The sequence below is a fragment of the Portunus trituberculatus genome, chromosome 20, assembly GCF_017591435.1.
Source record: "Portunus trituberculatus isolate SZX2019 chromosome 20, ASM1759143v1, whole genome shotgun sequence".
NCBI lineage: Eukaryota > Metazoa > Arthropoda > Malacostraca > Decapoda > Portunidae > Portunus > Portunus trituberculatus.
Window position 1 is genome coordinate 9,855,333 of NC_059274.1, and position 18,507 is coordinate 9,873,839.

General features: G+C 41.9%; 1 protein-coding gene across 1 annotated transcript in view; it reads left to right on the forward strand.

Moving 5' to 3' along the window:
- Window positions 1–18,507, forward strand: part of LOC123506796 (rho guanine nucleotide exchange factor 11-like) — a gene marked incomplete in the record, with an annotated part of 643,649 nt that overhangs the window by 408,725 nt on the left and 216,417 nt on the right.

Consider the following 18,507-nt stretch of genomic DNA (forward strand, 5'->3'; position numbering starts at 1 on the left):
AGTAGTAGTAGTAGTAGTAGTAGTAGTAGTAGTAGTAGTAGTTAAAATAGACTTAACAGTTGAATATGATATCCGCTTTTCATTCGTTAAAGGAACTCCCACTCGTCTCTCTCTCTCTCTCTCTCTCTCTCTCTCTCTCTCTCTCTCTCTCTCTCTCTCTCTCTCTCTCTCTCTCTCTCTCTCTCTCTCTCTCTCTCTCTCGTGTGTGTGTGTGTGTGTGTGTGTGTGTATTTGAGAGAGAGAGAGAGAGAGAGAGAGAGAGAGAGAGGGCGTGTCCTATGTGTATGGAAGGTGGATGGGCGTGGCATATAAAGATGTATTATCTTTATCTTCTCTTATCGTATTTATCATCATTTGCACCTGCTGTTGCTTTATTGCTATTTTTATTATTGCCGTAGTTCTTGGTACTGTAGAAGTACAAGTTGATGTTGCTGTTATTGTCATAGCATTTTCTTTCTTAGGGATAGAAGATAAAAACTCGCACTATACGTACCAACATCGTTTCTTCCCTCTCTCTCTCTCTCTCTCTCTCTCTCTCTCTCTCTCTCTCTCTCTCTCTCTCTCTCATCCATCCCCTTGAAGTAGCGTCCATGGCTGAAGTAGCATGGCTGCACACACACACACACACACACACACACACACACACACACACACACACACACACACACACACACACACACACACACACACACTCACTCACTCACTCACTCACTCACTCACTCACTCACTCACTCACTCACTCACTCACTCACACACACACACACACACACACACACACACACACACACACACACACACACACACACACACACACACACGGCCCGGTAGCTCAGTGGTTAGAGCGCTGGCTTCACAAGCCAGATGACCGGGGTTCGATTCCCCGGCCGGGTGGAGATATTTGGGTGTGTCTCCTTTCACGTGTAGCCCCTGTTCACCTAGCAGTGAATAGGTACGGGATGTAAATCGAGGAGTTGTGACCTTGTTGTCCCGGTGTGTGGTGTGTGCCTGGTCTCAGACCTGTCCCAAGATCGGAAATAATGACCTCAGAGCTCGTTCCGTAGGGTAACGTCTGGCTGTCTCGTCAGAGACTGCAGCAGATCAAACAGTGAATTACACACACACACACACACACACACACACACACACACACACAAAATAATTATTTCCTAATCGTTCATATTGTTTATCTTATTTTGTGAGGCACGTGTGTTGCTTTATTTTATTGACTGATGTATTCCTTTCCTTCCCAGGTACATGTCGTGTGTGGTGCGTCAGGTGATACGGGACGGGGCGAGGCGCAGGTGAGTGTAATGGGTGAGGCGGGGCGGGGCAGTACGGAGGGTGGATACCGTAGAAAGAAATGTTAAAACTAGGTAAGATTTGAAAGAGAATAGAAAACTAGCTTGAAAGGAACGAAGGGAATGTTCTAAGAGAGAGAGAGAGAGGTGGTTTTTGGTGACGTTAGTTGTGGTGTGGGTGCCGATTGTGGTTGTGTTTCTTATTGCCAGAATGTTGATATAGAGGGATTGACATACCCGGCGGTAATTTAACTGAATATTTGTTATTTTCTAATTTGGGATTATTATTGTGACATAGATGGTGTTTTTGGATTGTTGGTGGTGATAGTGATGCTTATAGTTGAGAGAAGTTGATAACGGTGGTGGTGGTGGTGGTGATTGTGATGATGATGGTGATACTCTTCATGTTACATGCCGGTGGTGTTGATGATATCGACAGTGGTTGTAACAGGAGTGGTGATATCGGCTGCGGCGTTATTGAGTTTGTCGGAGTGGTAGTGATGGAGGTGGGGATGAAGGTGGAAGGTTGGTTCATCGATCCTCAAAGCCTGCTGCTCCACCCGGCCTGCTATACTATACCTTACCACCACCACCACCACCACCACCACCACCACCACCACCACCACCACCACCACCACCACCACCTTTGCCACCATCAATAACAATCAACAATGAAAACAAAATATCTTGGCCGAAACAAGATGAATCGGAAAAATTAAAACGAGCACTTGTCTTTAATAGCTACATCGCAACAATAACATCACAGCCACACAGAAACTGAACTTGCCATCTTTGCCGCTATCACCAATACTTCTCATCTTATATTTAACACCTTCCCTCGCTACCACCACTGCCACCACCACAGCCAGCGCCCTCAGTCCGTCACTAATATTTTTCCCACTTGTCAAGGACACTTCCACAAATACTTGGTAGTGGCCCTTTCCTCCCTAACTCACCTCTCTCTCTCTCTCTCTCTCTCTCTCTCTCTCTCTCTCTCTCTCTCTCTCTCTCTCTCTCTCTCTCTCTCTCTCTCTCTCTCTCTCTCTCTCTCTCTCTCTCTCTCTCTCTCTCTCTCTCTCTCTCTCTCTCTCTCTCTCTCTCTCTCTGTGTGTGTGTGTGTATTTACCTAAGTAGTTTTACAGGGCCTGGGCTCTATGCTCGTGTGGGCCCGTCTCCATATCTACACTTATCCAATTTTTCTTTAAAACTATGCACACTCGTTGCTGACACCACTTCTTCCCTCAAACTGTTCCACGTCTCAACACATCTTTGTGGGAAACTATATTTTTTAACATCTCTCAGACATCTTCCCTTTCTCATCTTTTTACTATGCGATCTTGTGCTTCGAATGTCATATTCTTCTCTCAGGATCAGTTTCTCATTATCCACTTGGTCCATTCCGTTGATCAATTTATAAACTTGTAGTCTCTCCAACTTCCTTATGTGTTTCTTTTTATGAGGGGTCCACACTACTCCTGCATATTCCAATCTGGGTTTTATTATAGTACTTATCAATTTCGTCATCATTTCTTTGTCCATGTAGTGAAATGCTACTCCAATATTCCTTAGCAAATTATATGTCTCTCCGAAAATTCTATCAATATGGCTTATGGTTGATTGTTTTCTTCCATCGTCACTCCTAAGCCCTTTTCCTGTTTTACTTTCTCCAGTTCTACTCCATCTCCCATCTTATAGATTTCCACGGGTCGTCTTTCACTCTTTCCCATTTCCATGACATGGCTTTTGTCCTCATTGAATTCCATTTCCCACTTTTTACTCCATTCCCAGATCTTATTTAGGTGTTCCTGCAGTATTTCACAATCCTCTTTTTGCTTTATAACTCTGCACAGTTTCGTATCATCTGCAAACAGATTTATGTAGCTGTTCACTCCTTCTGGCATGTCGTTAATATAAATGAGGAAAAGTATTGGTGCCAATACTGACCCCTGTGGCACTCCGCTTTCTACTGCTCTCCACTTGGACTTCATATCTTTAACTACCGTCCTTATTTCTCTCCCCCTCAAATAATTTTCTATCCATCTCAATGTGCTTCCTTTTAAGCCACCCTTCTCCTCTAACTTCCACAGTAATCTTGCATGTGGCACTTTGTCAAACGCCTTTTTTAAATCCAAATAAATACAGTCAACCCATCCTCTCTCTCTTGTACTCTATCAACTATTCTAGAATAGAAACTCAAGTAAATTAGTTACACACGACCGTCTTTTCTAAAACCAAATTGGCTATTTGATATTAATTTGTTGTCTTCAAGGAACTCGATCCATTGTTTCTTTATTATTCTTTCACACATCTTGCATATTACACTAGTTAGTGATACCGGTCTGTAATTTAAAGGTTCTTCCTTCCTTCCGCTCTTATATATGGGAACCACCTCAGCTCTTTTCCATTCTACTGGTACTGTTCCATTTTCTATTGAGCATTTTATGATGTTGTATATAGGACTTGCTAGTTCTTCCCTACATTCTTTCAGTATTCTGCCTGAGACTTCATCTGGTCCCATTGCCTTCTCTTCATCCAGTTCCTTCATTAACTCTTTTATTTCAAGCTTGGTTACTTTAATCTCTTTCATATAGATTGTCTCTATTACCCTGTGGCCTTTCAAATTTGGATTCCTTAGTAAAGACTTCCTGGAATTTATTATTCAATAGGTCTGCAATACTTTTTTGGATCTTCCACCATCCCGTTCTCTCCTTTTAACCTTTCTATTGTTTCTTTTGCCTAATTTTTCCATTTATGAATCTGTAGAACAATTTCGGTTGCTCCTTACATTTTTCGACAATGTCCTTTTCATAGTTCTTTTCCTCTTCCTTCCTCACCTTAACATATTCATTTCTCGCTGCCTTGAAGTTTTCCTTATTTACTGGATTTCTATTTCTCCTCCACCTTTTCCATGCTCCATCTCTTTTCTCCTTTGCCCTAGCACACCTTGCATTAAACCAATCTTTCTTTCCTTCTTCTTTAGGTCTATATTTCGGGACATATTCCCTGACTCCTGTTTTGTATATTTCCAAAAATAAATTATACTTCTCTTGCACTGTCTCTGATTTTTCCATCTCCTCCCAGTTAACGTATTTGAAGTAGTTCTTGAGATTTTCAATATCAGCCTTTCTGTAATTTAATCGGTCTCCTTTGTATGAATCGTCTCTATCTTCCTTTCCCTCTTCTATATCCATTTCTAATATTACATGGTCACTCTTTCCCAATGGGCACTTATATCTTATATCATCGTTCATTTTTATACCCCTTGTAAAAACTAGGTTCAATCTCTGAATCTTGTGTTTTCCTTTACTCTTTGGTCCATCATTATTATCTATCATTAGGTTCAGGAATACTCGTATTTCTCCCCAGGTTTCTTCCCCCATACCACTTTCATAATTTTCCCGGTCCACTTCTTTACAGTTGAAATCTCCTACTAATATCTCTTTTCTCCTTTCTTTAATGATTCTCGTTAGACTCCTTATTGTGTCATCTATCATGTCTTTATATTCTTGATTGGTCCATGAATTTGTTTTTGGTGTCACGCATGTTACAATGATTGTTAACTCTTTTTTATTAATATGCATCTTAACATACAGTACTTCTGCTTTTCCTTCCCCACATTCCACCTGGTTATCAACATCTCCTTCCTTAACATTATCATGACTCCTCCTCCTCCTTTACCCCTCTGTCTCTCCTCCATACATTATACCTATTATCCAAGTCTATTTTGATTGCCTCATTTAGTTTTGTTCCAGGCATACAATATCTGGTTTTCTTTCTTTATGTAATCTCTTAATTCTAATTTACTTGATAAAACCCGTCTATGTTCGTATACATCATTTTTAGTCTCTTGCCTTTATCATTTTAGTTAAACTTGTTCCACTTTTTTCTCTTCCTTCTCTTTTATATACCATTTCCTTATCCTGTCTCCTAGAATTCTCCAAAAAAATGCCTTTTTCCTCTTCTGACCTTTCATTATTTTTTTCCTTACTGCTGCCAGTTCATTGTATCTCTTCCTTTCTTCCTCATTTCTTTTTCTTTATATATATATATATATATATATATATATATATATATATATATATATATATATATATATATATATATATATATATATATATATATATATATATATATATATATATATATATATATATATATATATATTTTTTTTTTTTTTTTTTTTTTTTTTTTTTTTTTTTTTTCTGTTTCTCTTTTTTTTATTTGTTTCTATAATATTTCTTCTGTTGCTGCTTGTGATTTTAGTAATATCTTAATTGGTCTCGTTGTTCCTTCTTGATATGGTCCCATTCTACTTATTTCTTCTATATACTTCCTCTTCTAAGTTCTGCCTATCTTCGTCGTTTAGTTTTTTTAATAGGTCTTTGACTGATTTCATTTATTTTTTTTTCTCTTCTTGGTCTATATTTTTTTTTTTTCTTTTAGTCCAAATACGATTACACTCTTTTTTTCTGCAATTTCCTTAACTAGATTTTCTTTTGTCTTGAGGACTCCTATAATTTTGTTTGTCATATTTTCATCTCTTTCTTTTAGTTGTTCTTGAATCACCCCTTGAAAATCATCCTTATCTTTCTTATCTTGGACTCTCCATGCTTGTACTTCTTTTTTTAATCACTTTCTGTACTCTTTCCTCTTTGTTTACTAGATCTTTCAGCTTCTCTCGGCTTTACCGAGTCCTTCTTCCATCTGCTTCTTGTAGTTACTTACCTACTTCCTTTTTCAGTTCGTTTCCGCTCCTAGTCTAGCTTCGTTTTCTTCCACTTCTTTTATGCTTTCTCTCAGTTTTTTAAACTCTTTTTCCTGTTCTTCATTTTCCTTCATTCCCATATTCTCCCTTATCCATTTATCTAGTTTACTTTCAATAATCAACACTCTCTTAAATAGTGAAGTATTTGCCGTATCAAAACCTTCGAATGCGCTTACTCCCTCATCAACATATTCATCTTCTTTCATTCTTTCCCTAGTCTCATACCTGCATTTAGATGGAATCTCTTCTTTACTCACTTGATTTCATGAAAACGAGTTTACACTACTCGCCCAGGTCACTGCAAATACTATACAACAGGTAGTGAAGATCAGCTGATTCTCGGAGCGACGCCACTGCTTCCTTCCTCGACCGCGTCTGTGTGTGTGTGTGTGTGTGTGTGTGTGTGTGTGTGTGTGTGTGTGTGTGTGTGTGTGTGTGTGTGTGTGTGTGTGTGTGTGTGTGTGTGTGTGTGTGTGTTCACTGTTTGATCTACTGCAGTCTCTGACGAGACAGCCAGACGTTACCCTACGGAACGAGCTCAGAGCTCATTATTTCCGATCTTTGGATAGGCATGAGACCAGGCACACACCACACACCGGGACAACAAGGTTACAACTCCTCGATTTACATCCCGTACCTACTCACTGCTAGGTGAACAGGGGCTACACGTGAAAGGAGACACACCCAAATATCTCCACCCGGCCGGGGAATCGAACCCCGGTCCTCTGGCTTGTGAAGCCAGCGGTCTAACCACTGAGCTACCGGGCCGTGTGTGTGTGTGTGTGTGTGATTCACCTCCTCCTCCTCGGTCGTGTGCTGGTCACCCAGCCAGTCTTCCCCATTACGGAGCGAGCTCAGAGCTCATAGACCGATCTTCGGGGTAGGACTGAGACCACATAACACACTCCACACACCGGGGAAGCGAGACCACAACCCCTCGAGTCACATCCCGTACCTATTTACTGCTAGGTGAACAGGGGTCACACATTAAGAGACTTTCCATCTGCCTCGCCACGTACCTGGATTCGAACCCGGCCCTCTCCATTGTGAGTCGAGTGTGTGTGTGTGTGTGTGTGTGTGTGTGTGTGTGTGTGTGTGTGTGTGTGTGTGTGTGTGTGTGTGTGTGTGTGAGCGACCAGGGGACATCACATTTCATTACCTTTGTCCTAAACTAAGAATAATTGTTTGGTGGACATGTAATGATATGTCGAATCTGAAACCAAGTCCATTCTGGGCGGTGTATTGTCCATTCTGTATAGTGATATTAATTATTAAAGTAATAATAATGAATGGCCAAGCAAGGAATACTTTTGCTACTTGTGTGGGAAGGACGGGCTATATGAATGCAATAAATGGACAGTTTTAATGACAGAGGTTTACTTAGCGATGGTGAAAGTATGCAGAGGACTGGAGAGATGATTTTTCTTTGGATGGTTTGAATTGCGTGAACGGACTTGTCAGGCTTTTGATCTTTTAAAAGAAGATGTTGGTGATAGTGATAGAAGTAATTACTGAAAGAAAATGGGGATGGTGAAAAGAGCAGGAAAAAGGATAATTAGAATGGAAGAGCAACCTTTGCATTGCATGAATGATGATAATGATGATCGAAAGGTGATGCCCAGCTTTGAAAAGTAAAAAAATAAGAAAGATTATATTCGTGTGGCTTGAGGTATTTTGATTTTTCTAATTGTATTACTTTAGTTTTCTTATGTTTAAGGAATTTCCCTTACAATGTTAAAGACCGTGTTAAGGAAGAAGAGAACCGTAAGGTTTTTTAAAGTTTGGTGTGTTCGCGATAGATGTAGGACGTGAGGAAATAGGAACAGCTTGATGCGCTGTATCAAAAGTATTTAAAGCGTTTTTTGAATTTTATGTTTCCTGTAATGCTCCGGTCATTATTTTGTGTTGCAATGTTGCATATTTATATTTTGTTGTCATTATTTCTTGGTTACTATTCTGAATTTGCTTATTGGGAATTACTCCCAATTTGTTCCTACCTCACTGCACAAAACTTCTTACTTATTTTTATTCCTTTTCTGTCTAGCTCACTAATGCAAGTGTCAATCAGTAATTTTAGTCTTGACAACTTCTGCTAACAAATTCTGGAACGCCTATCTTCAACTTGAACTGTTTCGAATGAGGAATATCAACACACTTCACGAACTAAGTTGGCTGGACTCCTGGTTTCTCTCCATTCTCTTGTAGGAAGCGGTTTTTTTTTTTTTTCCTGTTCCTCTGACATATAAAAAAGAGTGTATAATGTTGTTGTTGATGTTTTTTCTTTTCTTTTTTCTTCTTCTTCTTCTTCTTCTTATTATTATTATTATTATTATTATTATTATTATTATTATTATTATTATTATTATTATTTCTGGCAGTAATAGTAGTAGCAGTAGTAAGTAGTTGTAGTAGTAGTAGTAGTAAGAATAACAATGAACACCACTTCCACCACCACCACCACCACCACCACCACTACTGTTTTTGCCCTGAATATAAATGAGGCACACATCCTCTAGTTGGAACAAAGGCCATGTTAGGTGATTACTGGCGTAGGCGGCAGGACTTTCCAGCATATTCCCTTGCCTACATCATGTCAAGAGGTCGAAAGGGAGACGAAAACCAGTATTCACTGCCATTGATTAGACGAATGCAGGTGTCGCTTATTATATTGTTAAAAGGTGAGAAGGAAGTGCGAGAGAGGGCGAGGAAGAAAATTATAGTCTTATTTGTCTTGTTTCATCTCTCTCATCTTTTCCTCATTCTATGTGTCAATTGTTCCTACTTCATTTCTCATTTGTGGAACAGGAACAATAGTAGTAGTAGTAGTAGTAGTAGTAGCAGTAGTAATAGTAGTAGTAGTAGTAGTAGTAGTAGCAGTAGCAGTAGTGGTAGAAGTAGCAACAGCAACAGCGGCAAGTAGCATGAGTCACACTCCAGGAACCTGCTGTACTACTAATAGTGACCGGGTGGTGTGTGTGTGTGTGTGTGTGTGTGTGTGTGTGTGTGTGTGTGTGTGTGTGTGTGTGTGTGTGAGAGAGAGAGAGAGAGAGAGAGAGAGAGAGAGAGAGAGAGAGAGAGAGAGAGAGAGAGAGAGAGAGAGAGAGAACGCAAGCACAGCTTTTCTCTTCCTCCCTTCCTCTCGCCTTGCCTCCCTTTTCACCACACCTTACGGGGCATGCTAAGAGACAGCGGAGAAAGCTACCTGTAGACCCGACTTGAAGAGAGAGAGAGAGAGAGAGAGAGAGAGAGAGAGAGAGAGAGAAATTGATTTACTAATGGAATGCTAAATTAAATCATGAAACACTGTCCTACTTTCTTCCATTAATCGTCGTTGGGAATAAATGTTTGCCCAGCAGATGTACTTGTTGCCTCTTCCGTAGAACGATCACCTGAGGAATGCCGTGGTATAGGAATCACAGTACCAAGGTTAGCTTATGCTCTCTCCAGCGTTAAAAATATTTGTGTTCGTTAAAATAAGAACTGAAATAGCATATTAGCAACTAGGTCGAGAATTTATGAAGTCGCCAATTAAATGTAGGCGAAGAATTTTCTAGTCTAGACAGAAGATACAAGGTGTGGAAGGTTTTGCTCATGTTATGAACTGACTAACTAGTATGTTAATAACCATCTCTTGGAATGATGGATACAGGTATTACCACTAAGGAAAAATAAACAATACAGGACATGTTGGCTCCTACGACGCTCGAGATAAAAGTACAGTATCTCATGGAATTTTAAGTAATAGTAAGCGACACCTGTGCATGTACGGCAATCACACAGTACGGCAATCACTCTCTTTTACCGCAGGGAGTTGAGATCCTGTAGATTTGTTGTTCAGATTCTCTCTCTCTCTCTCTCTCTCTCTCTCTCTCTCTCTCTCTCTCTCTCTCTCTCTCTCTCTCTCTCTCTGTGTGTGTGTGTGTGTGTGTGTGTGTGTGTGTGTGTGTGTGTGTGTGTGTGTGTGTGTGTGTGTGTGTGTGTGTGTGTGTGTAATTCACCTCGGTCGCCTGATGGTCACCCAGCCAGTCTTCCCCATTACGGAGCGAGCTCAGAGCTCATAGACCGATCTTCGGGTAGGACTGAGACCATATCAACACACAACACACACCGGGAAAGCGAGGCTACAACCCCTCGAGTTACATCCCGTGCCTTTTTACTGCTAGGTGAACAGGGGCCACACATTAGGAGGCTTACCGGGACTCGAACCCGGCCCTCTCGATTGTGAGTCGAGCGTGCTAACCACTACACTACGCGGTGTAGTGTGTGTGTGTGTGTGTGTGTGTGTGTGTGTGTGTGTGTGTGTGTGTGTGTGTTTAGGGAGTCCGTTCCATCTAACTGTACAAGACGCTTGCTATTCTTCTCAGGCAATTGGGTCCCACTGGCTAGATAACAGTTATATTGCGGTGTGTGTGTGTGTGTGTGTGTGTGTGTGTGTGTGTGTGTGTGTGTGTGTGTGTGTGTGAAAAAGTGTGAGACATATTTTAGCAGGCATTTACTTGTTTATTTCATCTATCTTTTTTTTTTTTTCAACTAGCTGATCACTGGAATAATATTAGGGGTGAGTGAAGGTCAGAGTGATCCACAATATGTGCTGGATGGTTTACACACAGCAGGAGCAGGCCGCTCATGCATAGCAATTATACATATCTTCGATGACCTGAGACGGTGCATAAGTATTGGGCATACTGAATGTGGCGGGGAGAATGATGCTAGTAATGCGGTGCCGAGAATATTGGATCAGCAAGTCTCTGAGGTACTCGCATTGACTCGATTCCTCATCTTATAACCTTCCTTTTGTGTGCCAGGCTGGTGCTGAGGGCAAGGCGGTAGTCGGTGGCAGGATGTGTGAAACTTGTCCGTGATCATCCCGTCAGGAGGGTGCAACCCCTAACACGTCCACCAACACTGACATTGACACAAGTGGGAAAGTGTCTGGTCGTCACAGGGAGACGGGGGAACACGAGACCCATAGTTCATTGTCCACAGGGCCGAGTTGGACGTCACTAGGGACAACTCAGCTCGATAAGACGGGGTGGAACGAGTCAATAACGACCATCAAATTGGAATTCCTAATGATAAACGAGTTATTATCAGTATGGAATACATAGGTCATTAAAGTCATAGTAGCAATTAAAAAGGTCTTGCGCAAGGAAAAGGTTCAAGTAAGGTAATGGAATCAGATTATGGAGATATAATTAGCGGCAGAATGAAAGTACATTTGCCTCTTCCTGTGTTTTGGTGCATGGACTCATCTCCCAGCCTCCCACTCCATGCGTGCCGCCATTACCCTCTTAAAAGCAACAATGCAAGGATATTGGGTTTGCTCTGGGGCTGGTGAGGGAGATGGCCAAGTGGTCGTTCTTCATTATTAAATTTTGTATCACTGATGCATATTTCAACGACCTTCAAGTGAAAGTTTTGTACCTGGCTCACTTTAAGGGTACAAGATGGCTTAGGCTTTTCTTTCTTTATTTTGTTGTGAAGGTAAAGATTTTTGAGAGAGAGAGAGAGAGAGAGAGAGAGAGAGAGAGAGAGAGAGAGAGAGAGAGAGAGAGAGAGAGAGATGCTTAGTTCTAAAACTAGTTGTCAGCGTCGCCTGCCACCCACCATCAGTCTTTTGCACCTTCACCTGTCCTACCTGACGTCGCGCCAGGTAGATCGCGGCAATGTGCCAGCCACGCCCTTCAACCTATCAGGGATCTCTCATGTCCGTTCTTATCCCCTCCGTATTACCCACGCACCCTGTATGATCTGTTTTCATGGCCTCTGCTTAATGCATTTTTTCTTCGTCGTGTATATTGTTCTTAAATACCACATATGTGATCATGTATTCCTGATTACCTTACCGTGTCTTACTTCAGCTTTTTCTTTACCTCCCTCACATTCTCACACTCTTGATTACTACATAATCCCATTTAATTTTTCTGTCTCAGTCTATTCACTTAGTTTATTTAGGTATTAGTTTTATTAGGAGGTAGTAGGCACCTACCAAACCAATAATCTACTCATAGCGAGATCTAACAGCACTAGTTCAAGGGGTGCTGTGAACTTTCCATTAAAGCTAGTTGTGAACGTTTCCCTTTGTGTCTCACAACTCATGGGAGCAGTCACAGCCTACCCTCTAAAGACAACTCTCCATCTTCATACAAAACTACTTACACTTACCACACACACACCCTTCACTTAAAATTCAAGATAAAATAAATGGCGACTCCAAATCCAGCCTCGGGCTCCCTTTCTGGGGAGGAGACTCAAAATGTCCCCAAGTCGGAATGCTCTCTTGGTGGTGACACAAAATGTCTTGACACCTCCCTCGACTTTTTCTTCTTTAACATATGCAAAATTCGCTGTCTTAGATCTAATGTTCGATCTTCATCTTCTTTTCCTCACCGAAACACAGCTGTCTGAGGCAACCGACTGTAGCCCCTTCTCACTTCCCTCTTACTTTCTCATTTTCATTCCAAAGCTAGATGTTGCGTCTATGTACGCAACGACTTAACTTGCTCTCGTGCCCACGCTCTCGAATTTTCCTGATTTTTCCTCCATCTGGCTTATACTCAATAGTCACTAACTAAATTTATCTGTGCTGTCTACCTCTCCCCTAACTCCTCTGACTATAATAAATTATTTGATTATTTAACTTCCAAAGTGAAGCACATTCTGTCCCTCTATCCTTTCCCAGAGATCGACATCCTTGGTGATTTCAATGTTCATCACCAGCTTTGGGTCTCATCTCCCTTCACTGACCATCCTGGTGAACTAGCCTTCATCTTTGCTATCCTCCATGACCTAACGCAATTGGTGCAACATTCTACTCGTATTCCTGACTATCTTGGGGATGCGCCCAACATTCTTGATCTTTTCCTCACCTCCAATCCTTCTGCTTATGCTGTTACCCTATCTTCTCCGTTGGGGTCTTCCGATCACAATCTCATTTCTGTATCTAGTCTTATTTCTCCAATCTCTCCTTAGGATCCCCCAAAGCGGAGGTGCCTTTGGCGTTTTGCCTCTGTCAGTTGGGGGGGAGACCTGAGGAGGTATTATACATTTCCCGGGAATGATTACGGTTTCCGTGTCAGAGACCCATCTCTTTTTGCTGAACGCATAACAGAGGTGATAGTGTCTGGCATGGAGGCGTACATTAATCATTCTTTTTCTCAACGTAAACCTTCTAAAAGTTGGTTTAACACAGCCTGTTCTCGTGCTACACATGATAGAGATGTTGCCCACAAAAGATACTTGAGCCTTCCATCTCCTGAATCTCATGCACTTTATATTTTTGTTTGTTCTTCAACTTACGAAACACTCCTTTATAAAAATAAAATGTCAAAATCTTTCAAACTCTAACTCCCCTCGAGAATTATGGCATCTGGCCAAAAACATCTGTAATAACTTTACTTTTTCATCTTTCCCTTCTTTATTTCATCATGATGGCACCATCTCTTCTGTCTCTAAATCTGAACTCTTTTTTTCAAACCTTTGCTAAAAGCTATACCTTGGATGATTCTGGGCTTGTCCCTCCCTCTCCTCCTCCCTCTTTTTTTTTTTTTTTTTCATCTATACCATGTGGGCTTTTCACGGGAATTTATGGGCTAAAGGGGATATTTTTTGGGTACCCCCTATCTCAAAGCCCACCCACTAGGAAACCGTTGCCCCGAGTGAGGAACCGTGGACAGGATTCGAACCCATGCGCTTGGAGACCCCTCGGATCCCAAAGCACGCATGGTTCCACTGTACCACGGCGGTTCCTGACAGGTTTCAAGACATTTTTCCCTTTCTTCTGACTAATTCCTTTTACATCTTCTAGAGAACTTGGAGTTTAAGTAGGCCTTTTTTATATATATTTTGTTGCCCTTGGCAAGCTTCTCACTGACTACTTAATGTCTTCAATTAAAGTTTTTCATAATGATGTTTTCCTTGCCTTCGCTGGCCTAAACCTACGAAGGCTTATGGACCTGATAGGGTTCCTCCTATTCTCAAAAACTGTCCTTCCGTGCTTGCACCTTGCCTGGCCAAACTTTTTCAACTGTTTCTATAGACTTCTACCTTTCCTTCTTGTTGGGTTTTTGCCTACATTCAGCCTGTTCATAAAAAGGGTGACCGTTTTAATCTCTCAAACTACCGTCCTATAGCTTTAATCTCTTGTTTGTCTAAGGTACTGAATCTATCCTGAATAGGAAGATTCTTAAACATTTCCTATCTGATCTCCATTATGGCTTCTGTCAAGGTCGCCCTACTGGTGATCTGGCTTTCCTTACTGAGTCTTGGCCATTCTCTTCTAGAAATTTCGATGAAACATTTTTGCTGTCGTGTTAGCCATATCAAAAGCTTTTGATATAGTCTAGCACAACGCTTTGATATGAAAACTGCCCTCCTACTGTTTCTATCCTTCTCTCTGCAACTTTATCTAAGTTTTCTTTCCGATCGTTCTATTGCAGCCATGGTAGATGGCCACTATTCTCCTAAATCTGGTAACAGTGGTGTTGCTCAGGGTTTTGTCCTGTCACCCACTCTCTATTATTCACTAATGATCTTTATCAAACTTCTTTCCCTATCCACTCTTACGCTGATGATACCATCCTACATCTTTCCACATCCTTTTGGAGACGACCATTCCTTCAGGAAGTCAATAGATCACGCAGGGACGCCACAGAACGCCTGACTTCTGATCTTTCTAAGATTTATGATTGGGGCAGAGAAAACTTAGTATTGTTCAATGCCTCAAACACTCAATTCTTCCATCTATGAACTCGACACAACCTTCCAGATAACTATCCCCTCTTCTTCAATGACACTCAACTGTCTCCCTCTTCCACACTGAATATCCTCGGTCTGTCATTTACTTATAATCTTAACTGGAAACTTCAGATCTCATCTCTTGCTAAAACAGCTTCTATGAAGTGTCTCTAATGTTTTTCTCGCCCTTCCAACTGCTAACTATAAAAGGGCCTGATCCGTCCTTGTATGGAGTACTCTTCGCATGTTTGGGGGGAGGGGGTGTGGTTCCACTCACACTGTTTTATTAGATAGGATTGAATTAAAAGCTTTTCGTCTCATCAAATCCCCTTCTCTGACTGACTGTCTTCAGCCTCTTTCTCACCGCCGAAATGTTGCATCTCTTTCTATATTTTATCGCTATTTTCATGTTAAATGCTCTATTGATCTTGCTAACTGCATGCCTTCCCTCCTCCTGCAGCCTCGCTGCACAAGCTTTCTTCTTTCTCTCTCCCCTATTCTGTCCAGCTCCCTAATGCAAGAGTTAACCAGTATTCTCAATAATTCATACTTTTCTCTGGTAAATTCTGGAACTTCCTGCCTGCTTCTGTATTTCCATCTTCCTACGACTTGACTTCTTTGAAGAGGTAGGTTTCAAGACATTTTTCCCTTTCTTCTGACTAATTCCTTTTACATCTTATAGAGAACTTGGAGTTTAAGTAGGCCTTTTTTATATATATTTTGTTGCCCTTGGCAAGCTTCTCTCTTGTATATATTTTTTTTTTGTCTATTGTAACTAACCGATGTTTTTACTTATTACTCTTTGTTTGCTTTTCTTCTGCACATTTCCTCACTGTTATCTATTCTTTCTCCTTCTGCACTCTCTTTCTGCATAATTTAATTTTTTCTACCTTCTTACTTCCTTCACATTTTTTTTGTTACTCTATCGCTCCTCAGTTCTCCACTTTTCATCCGCCACATTTGTATATCGCCGCCCCTGAGTGGCTTTTGACGCCGTATAGGAATTTCTCTTTCATCATTAGTAATTATAGCCGAGCCTACCTTGCCTGCCTGCTTACCTTTCCACTTTTACGACGTCAGGCGAAGGAAGTAATGCTAACTGTCTCTAAAGACTTCTTTTTCGGAAACTTGTTAATTCCGGGGTTTGTTTGTTTTTTTCCTGAAGGTGAAAGGCTTGTGTTGTTAAGGGTCACTGAATTACACACACACACACACACACACACACACACACACACACACACACACAGAGAGAGAGAGAGAGAGAGAGAGAGAGAGAGAGAGAGAGAAAACTGGTGTGTTTCGTCTTTTTCCTGAAAACGTTCATGTTGATTTGAAGTCAATTAATTATAACCTTTGTCATGTCAGCACCTGTAAGCCCACCTCCTCCTCCTCCTCCTCCTCCTCCTCCTCCTCCTCCTCCTCCTCCTCCTCCTCCTCCTCCTCCCATCATCTGCAGCAGTTGGAACGATAATTGCAGCTCTCTGTTCCACCACATCACCACCACATAGTGTTTCCACCGCACCACACGACTTTTCACCACCTTATACTTTCAACAATCTCTCTCTCTCTCTCTCTCTCTCTCTCTCTCTCTCTCTCTCTCTCTCTCTCTCTCTCTCTCTCTCTCTCTCTCTCTCTCTCTCTCTCTCTCTCTCTCTCTCTCTCTCTCTCTCTCTCTCTCACACACACACACACACACACACACACACACACACACACACACACACACACACACACACACTCCGGTAGCTCAGTGGTTAGAGCGCTGGCTTCACAAGCCAGAGGACCGGGGATCGATTCCTCGGCCGGGTGAAGATATTTGGGTGTGTCTCCTTTCATGTGTAGCCCCTGGTCACCTAGCAGTGAGTAGGTACGGTATGTAAATCGAGGAGTTGTGACCTTGTCGTCCCGGTGTGTGGTGTGTGCCTGGTCTCAGGCTTATCCGAAGATCGGAAATAATGAGCTCTGAGCTCGCTCCGTAGGGTAACGTCTGGCTGTCTCGTCAGAGACTGCAGCAGATCAAACAGTGAAACACACACACACACACACACACACACACACACACACACACACACACACACACACACACACACACACGTTTACTCTGTCTTGCCTGCCATTCTTTTTTCTTTGAGCCAGCTTCTCTTGCTCTCTTATATCGCTATTTTGACACGCTAACTGCTCTCCTAATATTCATAGCTACATACCTTCCTCTTTACGTGGCCTGGCTGCATAGAACTTTCTACTCTCTCCCATCCCTATTTTATCAAGCCCAGTAATGGAAGAGTCAATCAGTTTTGTCTTTTTTCAGCACTACTGGTAAAATCTATAACTCCTACCCTACTTTTGTATTTCCACTATCACTGACTAACTTTACAAGAGGAAAGTTTGAAAATATAAGAATGTAAATCTGAATATGCTCTTTGATCGTTTTTTCTGTCATGTCTGTTGCTCTTAGCTAGAGCACCTCCTGCACGAAAAATATGAAACAAAAGACATGCAGACGGAGGGAAGTAAACGTTTCATACAAATAAACAGGCAGTGAGCCTTTCGAGACTAATCCCTAACTCCCATCTAGTCACCAGTTGGTTTTTTTTAAAGTGAAGAGCAAATACTACCTCTGTGTACGCAAAAAAGGATACTTGTAGGGGGAGGAGTGACGTCATTTTCCGCGACACCCACCACGTGGATGACGCACAGTTGGGAGGAGTGGGGGAGACGAGTTTAGTCTTTTGTTCCTCTGCCCCCTGTGACGGTCGTGTTGGTGATGGTGACGCAACAGTGTGACTCATGCGTGTTGTTCTACCATCCGCTCCCATCCACTTCCTTCCTCCTCCTCCTCCTCCTCCTCCTCCTCCTCCTCCTCCTCCTCCTCCTCCTCCTCCTCCTCCTCCTCCTCCTCCTAGAGACAAGAATGGGCGTAAACGTTGCACCATGTTGTTTCACCGTACAGTCCTGTACCCACTCCATGCAGCTTCCCTTCACTTACCATATACTCTCCCTACGTTTTCACACTCACTCTCCCTTTACCCATCTCTATCCTGTCTCCTCACTCACACTTCATATTATACCCTTCCAAATTCTGCCTCATTTTCTGCCCCGTTTCACCTTATCTTCTCTCCCTAGCTCCATTCTTCAGCTGCCAAAGCCCTTTTATCACAATCTTCTCCCATAGTCACATAACATATTTCCAGATGGACCTCAAAAAGCCACCAACTTTTTTTATCTTGCTATCGTTGTTATCTAATCTTTTGTTACCTATTGTTTTCTTCTTATTCATCCACATCAGTTTCTTTCCCGTCCTCCGTCTTCGCATACACACTTTCACTTCTTATTTCACTCTTTTTCTTGTTTCATATCCTCCTCCTCCTCCTCCTCCTCCTCCTCCTCCTCCTCCTCCTCCTCCTCCTCCTCCTCCTCCTCCTCCTCCTCCCAGCATGTGCCCTCACAAAACATTTGTGATAGACAGCAGCCTCACATCTCCCAGACTCACAAAACAACTTACCATTCCCGCACTGGCATGCAAGGTCACGTTACTGCCGCTCTAGGAAAGCTTGTCTCATCCTCTCCCATGAACATAGCAGCACTTTTTCAATTCACATATTGTGTTGATGAATGTTGTGCTGTGCAGTGTTTTGTTAAGAGTATTTAACTCTTATTTAATGCTTTCTTCTTGTGAAACTTACTGAATTGTTTTGATGCAGGTTTTAA